At 44.9% G+C, this 7845-nt stretch overlaps 1 non-coding gene across 1 annotated transcript; it reads left to right on the forward strand.

The window, feature by feature from the left end:
* The first annotated feature begins 6540 nt into the window (after positions 1–6540).
* trnag-ccc (transfer RNA glycine (anticodon CCC)) lies at positions 6541–6611 on the forward strand. Its single transcript has one exon. It is a non-coding gene; the product is annotated as a tRNA-Gly (tRNA).
* Positions 6612–7845: the final 1234 nt, after the last annotated feature.

Genomic DNA, 7845 nt, shown 5'->3' on the forward strand with positions numbered 1-7845 from the left:
ACGAAAAGAATAATCGTATGTTTGGTTCCTTCGATTTAAAGATCTCACTCCGGCCCCTTTGCCATGACAGCTGACGCTGAGATCCCCCTCTCCCTCGAAAACAACGAAACTCGCATCTGCTCAAGCAAGACGGAAGGCCAGAGGAACCCAAGTGCCAACATGGGAACACGAAGAAGTAGATGCATCATGGAACATACCAGTTGCACTTTGAACTCCAGTCAAAATGCCCGGATTGAAAGGTTTGATTGTTGAAGGTGAAACTTGAACTCACAACCTGAGCACTTCCAGAACCCATACTGCTTACATAAATACCGAAGTATCAGTGATTTTATCAAACAGCTTGATTTTCAGCCTCTCAATGATCGCTTCGGGATCTTTGTCAAAGAGAAGCCGCCAATCAAGAGGCGCTTCGTCAAATATCCGCAATGATCTTTAAAAGCCGTGGAATCTAAACAAAACCCCAAAAGATAAGAACTTTTATTTGTATTATTATTAACTGAAGGACATTTTTTCATGGTACCTCAAGGAGGATTGAGGCAAAGTGGGACCTGAAACTCAGAAACTCTATCTGGGCTGTCCGTGACTGAAGAGATGGACGTCATTTCATCTGAAAACTGAGGCACGGAAATTTCTCGTGGAGAAGTGTGACAGAAGATTGCGGTTGGTTAGTGGCAGTTGCGGGGGAGATCTAGAGGAGAGGGAGAAAAGTCAAAGTCACAGCTGTGACTGCTCAAGTGCTCTGCTTATCTGTAATATTTAAAAACGTAGTGTACAGTACAGGGCAGTGTCCTAGGCCCAATGGTCTTCAGCTGCTTCATCAATGACTTTCCCTCCATCCTAAGGCCATAAATGGGGATGTTCGCTGATGATTACACAGTGTTCAGTTCCATTCACAACCCCTCTGATAAAGAAGCAGTCCGTGCCCGCATGCAGCAAGACCTGGACAACATCCAGGCTTGGGCTGATAAGTGGCAATTAACATTCGCGCCAGACAAATGCCAGGCAATGGCTGTCTCCAACAAGAGAGAATCTAACCATGTCCCCTTGACATTCAACGGCATTACCATCGCCGAATCCCCAACCATCAATATCCTTGGGGTCACAATTGACCAGAAACTTAACTGGACCAGCCACATAAATACTGTGGCTATAAGAGCAGGTCAGACGCTGGATATTCTGCAGCGAGTGACTCACCTCCTGACTCCCCTCAGCCTTTCCACCATCGAAAAGGCGCGAGTGAGAAGTGTGATGGAATACTCTCCACTTGCCTGGATGAGTGCTCGACACCATCCAGAACAAAGCAGCCCAATTGATTGGCACCCCATCCACCACCCTAAACATTCACTCCCTCCACCACCGGCGCACAGTGGCTGCAGTGTGCACCATCCACAGGATGCACTGCAGCAACTCGCCAAGGCTTCTTCGACAGCACCTCCCAAACCCACGAACTCTACCAGCTCGCAGGACAAGGGCAGCAGGCACATGGGAACAATACCACCGGCACATTCCCCTCCAAGTCACACACCATCCCGACTTGGAAATATCGGAACATAGGACAAAGGAACAGGAGTAGGCCATTCAGCCCCTCGTGTCTGCTCCGCCATTTGATAAGATCATGGCTGATCTGCGATCTAATTCCATATACCTGCCTTTCGCCCATATCCCTTAATACCTTTGGTTGCTAAAAAGCTATCGATCGCTCATTTAAATTTAGCAATTGAGCTCGTATCAATTGCCGTTTGCGGAAGAGAGTTCCAAACTTCTACCGCCCTTTGTGTGTAGAAATGTTTTCTAATCTCGCTCATGAAAGGTCTGGCTCTAATTTTTAGACTGCGCCCCCTACTCCTAGAATCCCCAACCAGCGGAAATAATTTCTCTCTCTCCACCCTATCCGTTCCCCTTAATATCTTATAAACTTCGATCAGATCACCCCTTAACCTTCGAAACTCAAGAGAATGCAACCCCAATTTGTGTAATCTCTCCTCGTAACTTAACCCTTGAAGTCCGGGTATCATTCTAGTAAACCTACGCTGCACTCCCTCCAAAGCCAATATGTCCTTCCGAAGGTGCGGTGCACAGAACTGCTCACTGTACTCCAGGTGCGGTCTAACCAGGGTTTTGTATAGCTGCAGCATAGCTTCTGCCCCCTTGTACTCTAGTCCTCTAGATATAAAGGCCAGCATTCTATTAGCCTTATTGACTATTTTCTGCACCTGTTCATGACACTTCAATGAACTATGTAACTGAACCCCTAAGTCCCTTTGGACATCCACTGTTTTTAACATTTTCCCATTTTGAAAGTATCCTGTTCTATCCTTTTTTGATCCAAAGTGGATGACCTCACATTTGTCTGCATTGAATTCCATTTGCCACAATTTTGCCCATTCACCTAATCTATCAATCTCCCTTTGTAATTTATGTTTTCATCGACATTATATCGCCGTTCCTTCATCGTCGCTGGTTCAAAATCCTGGAACTCACTACCGAACAGCACTGTGGGAGAACCTTCACCACACGGACTGCAGCGGTTCAACAAGACGGCTCACCACCACCTTCTCAAGGGCAATTTGCGATAGGCAATAAATGCCGGCCTCGCCAGCGACGGTCACATCCCATGAACGAATAAGAAAAAACCTCAACCAAACAAACAGATCTTTTGGATGGGTTCACCAATTGAGAATCGGATTTAACTGCTGTGTTTGGGCACACGGCCCCACACTGCTGAACTCCCAGCCCCTTCCATCAGCACTCGCTTTCTTTCACACACCGACTGGATTTCAACATGTTGCTGTTCCATCTGAAATTCATCAACGGCCTCTCTGACAAAATATCGAGTGAATCCTAATGCTTGGCATCCTGGCAATTCCCCACGCTGCATGCAGTGACAAAATCTGTTCTTCCACCGAAGTTTTCTGCTGACTGGGTATTTTCAACATTCTCGATTTGGGTGCATGGGCAGGTCACATTGTATGGTCCGACTTTCTTGTCCTCAGAGTCCAGGGCTTTGCATTCAAAAAAAGAAAATGAAAGCGCTTTTATTCTGACTCAGCTCAGACGAAAGATCATCGAACTGAAACATTAAGTCTGTTTCTGTATCGAAAGATTCTGTCTGACCTGCTGACGATTTCCAGCATCGACTGTTATTATTTCAGATTGGCAACTTAGCCAGTATTTTCATTTTGAATAAAAGGACTTTCGGAGTGTTACTCTTGTGATGCGATGGCGGAGATGTTAAGGCAACGGATTATTAATATATTGTGTTTCGCACGCGTGGGTTCGAATCCATACTCGTCGTGATTGTGTTCAAGTCTTGTTTTTCTCATTCACTCCATCCAGAAGGTGTGGATGTGAGTCCCGTGCTTCCCGAAACGGCAGACCGAGCTTTTTGGGTTGTTTGCTGCAATCAGCAACAGTTCCTTCCACGAAGGTGCAGAGATTGGGAGATCGCGACGCATCAAACGGACAGCGGTGTCCTGGTGAAAATAGTTGATCTTGTGATCAGCGGAAGAGAAACTAATCGACCACAATTGTGATTTATATCCCGGATCATTCCGTGTCTGTCTGTTTAAAAGGGATGTGCCGTAAGTCCCGGATTATTCCGTGTTTGTGTCTGTTTAAAAGGGATGTGCTCCAAGTCCCGGATCATTCCGTGCCTGTGTCACCCGATTTTCTTGATACCTTTTTCCTTCTGAACTGAAATGACGAGCCTCTCTCGAGAAGAAGATTCACCGCCTGCGTCGGGCAACTGGTAGGAAAATTAACAAAACTGATGAGACCAAGTTCATTCTGCTGGGCTTCCATTCCAATCTCCGCAGTCTATCCCCCATTCAGTCCCACCCCCGCCTGTACATTATAATCTGCGATATTGGTAAGGGAATGGAGATGACGAATATCACGTTAATAATTTTCTTGGTTCCTCAACACTGAATAGCATCAATTGTAATGATTCAGGAGGTAAACATAGAATCACAGAAGCTTACAGCACAGAAGGAGGCCATTCCGCCGTGGTACCTGTGCTGGATCTTTCGAAGAACTGTCCAATTAGACCCACACCCCAGATTTTTCCCTGCAAATTAGTTCTCTTCATGTACATGTCCAATTGCCTTTTGAATGATCCTGTGGAATCTGCTTCCACCACCCTTTCAGAGAGTGAGTTCCTGATCTTAACAAACCCTCCGTGTGAAAAAATTCTCCTCAATTCCGCTCTCGTTCTTTTCCCAATTATTTTAAATCTATGATCTCTGTTTACCGACCCACTTGCCGGAGGAAACAGTTTCTCCCTACTTGTACTTTCAAAACCCCTCATTATTTTGAATATCTCTATTAGGTCTCCGGTTAACCATCTCTGCTGTAAGGAGAATAATCCCAGCTTCTCCAATCTCTCCAAATAACTGAAGTCCCTCATCCCTGGCATCATCCAGGCCAACCTGCTCTGAATCCTCTTCAATGCCTTTTCATCCTAAAGTGTGGTGCCCAGAACCGTACAATATACTCCAGCTGAGGCCTAAACACAAATTTGTAAGGATTAGTATGACTTCCTTTTTTTTGTATTCAATGCCCCTATTTGCAAAGCAAAGTATCCTTTATGATTTGTAAACCGCCTTATCAACTTGCCCTGATTTCAAAACATGCACGCCCAGGTCCCATTACTCTTGCATCCCACCCCACCCCCCACCCCCCCACCCCCACCCCCATAAATTGTTCCATTTAGATTATACTGCCTCTCCATGTTCGTCTTCCAAAAGTGCATCACTTCACACTGATCGGCGTTAAATCTGTCACGTGACTGCCCATTTCACCATTCTGTCCATGTCCTCCTGAAGTCTGCTACTATCTTCCTCACTATTTACTACTTTGTCAAGTTTTGTAACATCCGCAAACTTCGAAATTGTACTCCCTATTCCCACATCCAAGTCATTTATACGTAACTAGAAAAGTAATAGTCCGAATACCGACCCCTGGGGGATCCCACTGCATGTTTCCCTCCAGTCAGAAAAACATCCGTTCACCACTACTCTCTGTCTCCTATCCCTCAGCCAATTATGTGCCCGCATTACCACTGGCCCTTTAATCCCACGTGCTTCTAGTTTTCGAATCAATCTGTCATGTGTTAATTTCTAAAATGTGACCTGAAAATAACTGTAACCCCGTTATCTTATTCTTAAGCAATGAGAATACAGATATTAAGACCGAGTGATCGATCAGGCTCATTCCCATTACACGCAGGTGACGGGACCTGAGGAGGGGGAATCCCATCTGGGTTTATATTTTCCGAAAACAGAGACGGAAAATCGCAAAGATCATCCCGTCGAAATACAACATTTGACTGAAGATCCGACAGCCATATCCCATCCAGACCTGGCCGTTCAAGGAAGCCTGATAAGTCCATTAGGGGAAAACACAGAGAGAGAAGAAATGCAGACAGAGATAGAGAGAAGCACGCAAAGAAAATAACAGTATAAATCTCCACATTCGGTGATCAAACTGAATTTAAGGTGTAACTTAAATTAAATCCCATATCGTGAAATCTTATAGGTAAACATTTGGCTGGATTATCTCTTTATCTCTGAGAGAAGCACTGCCTGGTAATTACAGCTCTTATTTATTTGAGCATTTTGCACCATGATTGTCAGTTGGTTTCGAAAGCACAGTGAATTTCAAAGTCTATGCCTTATCTTATTCGCTCGTTAACCCACAGGTACCGCGCGGCTGTAAAAGCAGGCTGCACAGGAGCTTTGCAGACTGCATATTCAAGACATATATCACACGCTACACGTGCAACCTGCAGCTGTGTGTGCATTAGCGGTTCAGTGGTGGAACCCTCGTCTGCCGGTGGGAAACCAGGGGTTTGGTTCCAGGCCAATGCAGCATTCTTTACATTTTCATTCTGCGCACATGAGATCGACTGAATTGGGATAAATTCACGTGCCGGCTTCAATCTGTAAAACTTCTTGAAAGATTATCTTCATTTCGTCTCCGTGTGTTACGTGGACAAACCCTTTGCATTCTGTCCTCTGGTGCTCAAACATGCTCTGCTGGAGATAAGTCAAGCCTGCCTTCTGCACCGCTGAAAAGATGTGAGAAACCAATTGGTGATTTTTGATTAAAAATGGGGACACAACGGGGCTCATCCGGTTTGAACCAATGAAACTCCCTGAGCAAAAATCAGGCCCAAAGGCAACGGAGATGTTCAGCCAGGGTAAAATTCCGCTCCCATATACCCGATCCGCCATCCTTTCAGAACGCTGTGTCCATCCAATCTCTCTTTCTTGTACCAAATACCATGTCGAGCAATATCAGGTTCTACACCAATTATTTCAAATCAACAATATTAGAGTGTCTTTATCAAAATCGTTTTGAATGTACGACTTGTAATATCAAGCAACAATTTGCAGAATCAACTGCGCTGAATATTGTCGACTGTCTCGATATCGTCACAACACACACTCGACCATCCGTCAACTTTCCTCAAATTGCTGCTTTCATTCACTATGAGAGCGAAGAGACCTAAGTGGACATTTGCACATAGCAGATGTGCCAGCATTGGTGGTTCAGTGGTAGAATTCTCGCCTCCCACGCGAGGGACTCGGGTTCGATTCCCGGCCAATGCAGAATCGTTTTGCATTGTGCACCAATGAGCAACTTGGGAACTGGAGTCGGCCATTTGGCACCTCGAGACTGTTCCGCAATTCAATGAGATCATGGCTGTTCTGTGACCTCCCTCCATAAAACCGCCTGAGCAACATATACCTCAATTCCTTTGGTTCAAAAAAACCTATCAATCTCAGGTTTAAAATTAACAATTAAGCTCGCATCAACTGCTGTTTGCGAAAGAGAGTTCCAAACTTCTACCTCCCTTTGCTTGTGGAAGTGTTTCCCAACTTCATTCCTGAAATTGCTGACTCTAATGTTTAAGCGATGTCCCCTCGTCCCAGGCACCCAACGAGCAGAAATAGTTTCTTTCGAACTACCACAACAATTCCCCTTAATATCTTGAAAACTTCGACAAAATCAGCCCTTAACCTACCAAATTCCAGGGAAAACAACCCGAGTTTGTGTAATCTCTCGTTGGAATTTAACCCTTGGAGTCCAGGTATCATTGTAGTAAATCAACACTGCACTCCCTCCACCGTCAATATATCCTTCCTCAGGTGCGGTGCCCAGAACTGAACACAGTACTCCAGGTGTTGTCAAACCAGAGCTTTGATTAGCTGTAGCATAATGTCTATTCTCTAGTATTCTATTCCTCTAAATAAAAAAGGCCAGCATTACATTAACCTTTTTGATTATTTTCTGCACCTGTCCATGACCTTCTAATGATCTATGTAGCTGGACCCCTGAGTCCCTTTGGACCTCCACAGTTTCGAGCATTTCATCATTTAGAAAGTATTCTGAAATATCCTCCTCAGGTCCAAAGTGGATGACCTCACACTGGACTAAATTGAAATCCATTTGTCAGTTTTGCCCATTCATTTATTATATTAATGTCTCTGTAATATTGTTCTTCCATCTGCACTGCGTACAATGCTGCCCATCTTGGGGTTATCGGCTAACTTGGATATGTGGCGTTCTATCCTGTCATCTAATGTCAATGAGGCCGCCTGAAGGTAAATTCACATCGAGCTTCAATCTCCTCATCAGCTTGAGACATTTATTTACTTCACATGCGTTTCGCCTTGGAAAGTTCCGCACTCTCTCCTCTGGATCTTAAAAATGCTCTCGATATAATTCAATTCGACCAACAGCAACACTGAAAAGGTATCAGAAGCCAATTGGTGACTTTTCACAAAAAGCCTTGTGGTTGTCAGGTTCGTCGTGGATTCGAACCCGGGGCCGTTCGTATCA

Source organism: Heptranchias perlo, chromosome 20 (genome assembly GCF_035084215.1).
Source record: "Heptranchias perlo isolate sHepPer1 chromosome 20, sHepPer1.hap1, whole genome shotgun sequence".
Taxonomy (NCBI): Eukaryota; Metazoa; Chordata; class Chondrichthyes; order Hexanchiformes; family Hexanchidae; genus Heptranchias; species Heptranchias perlo.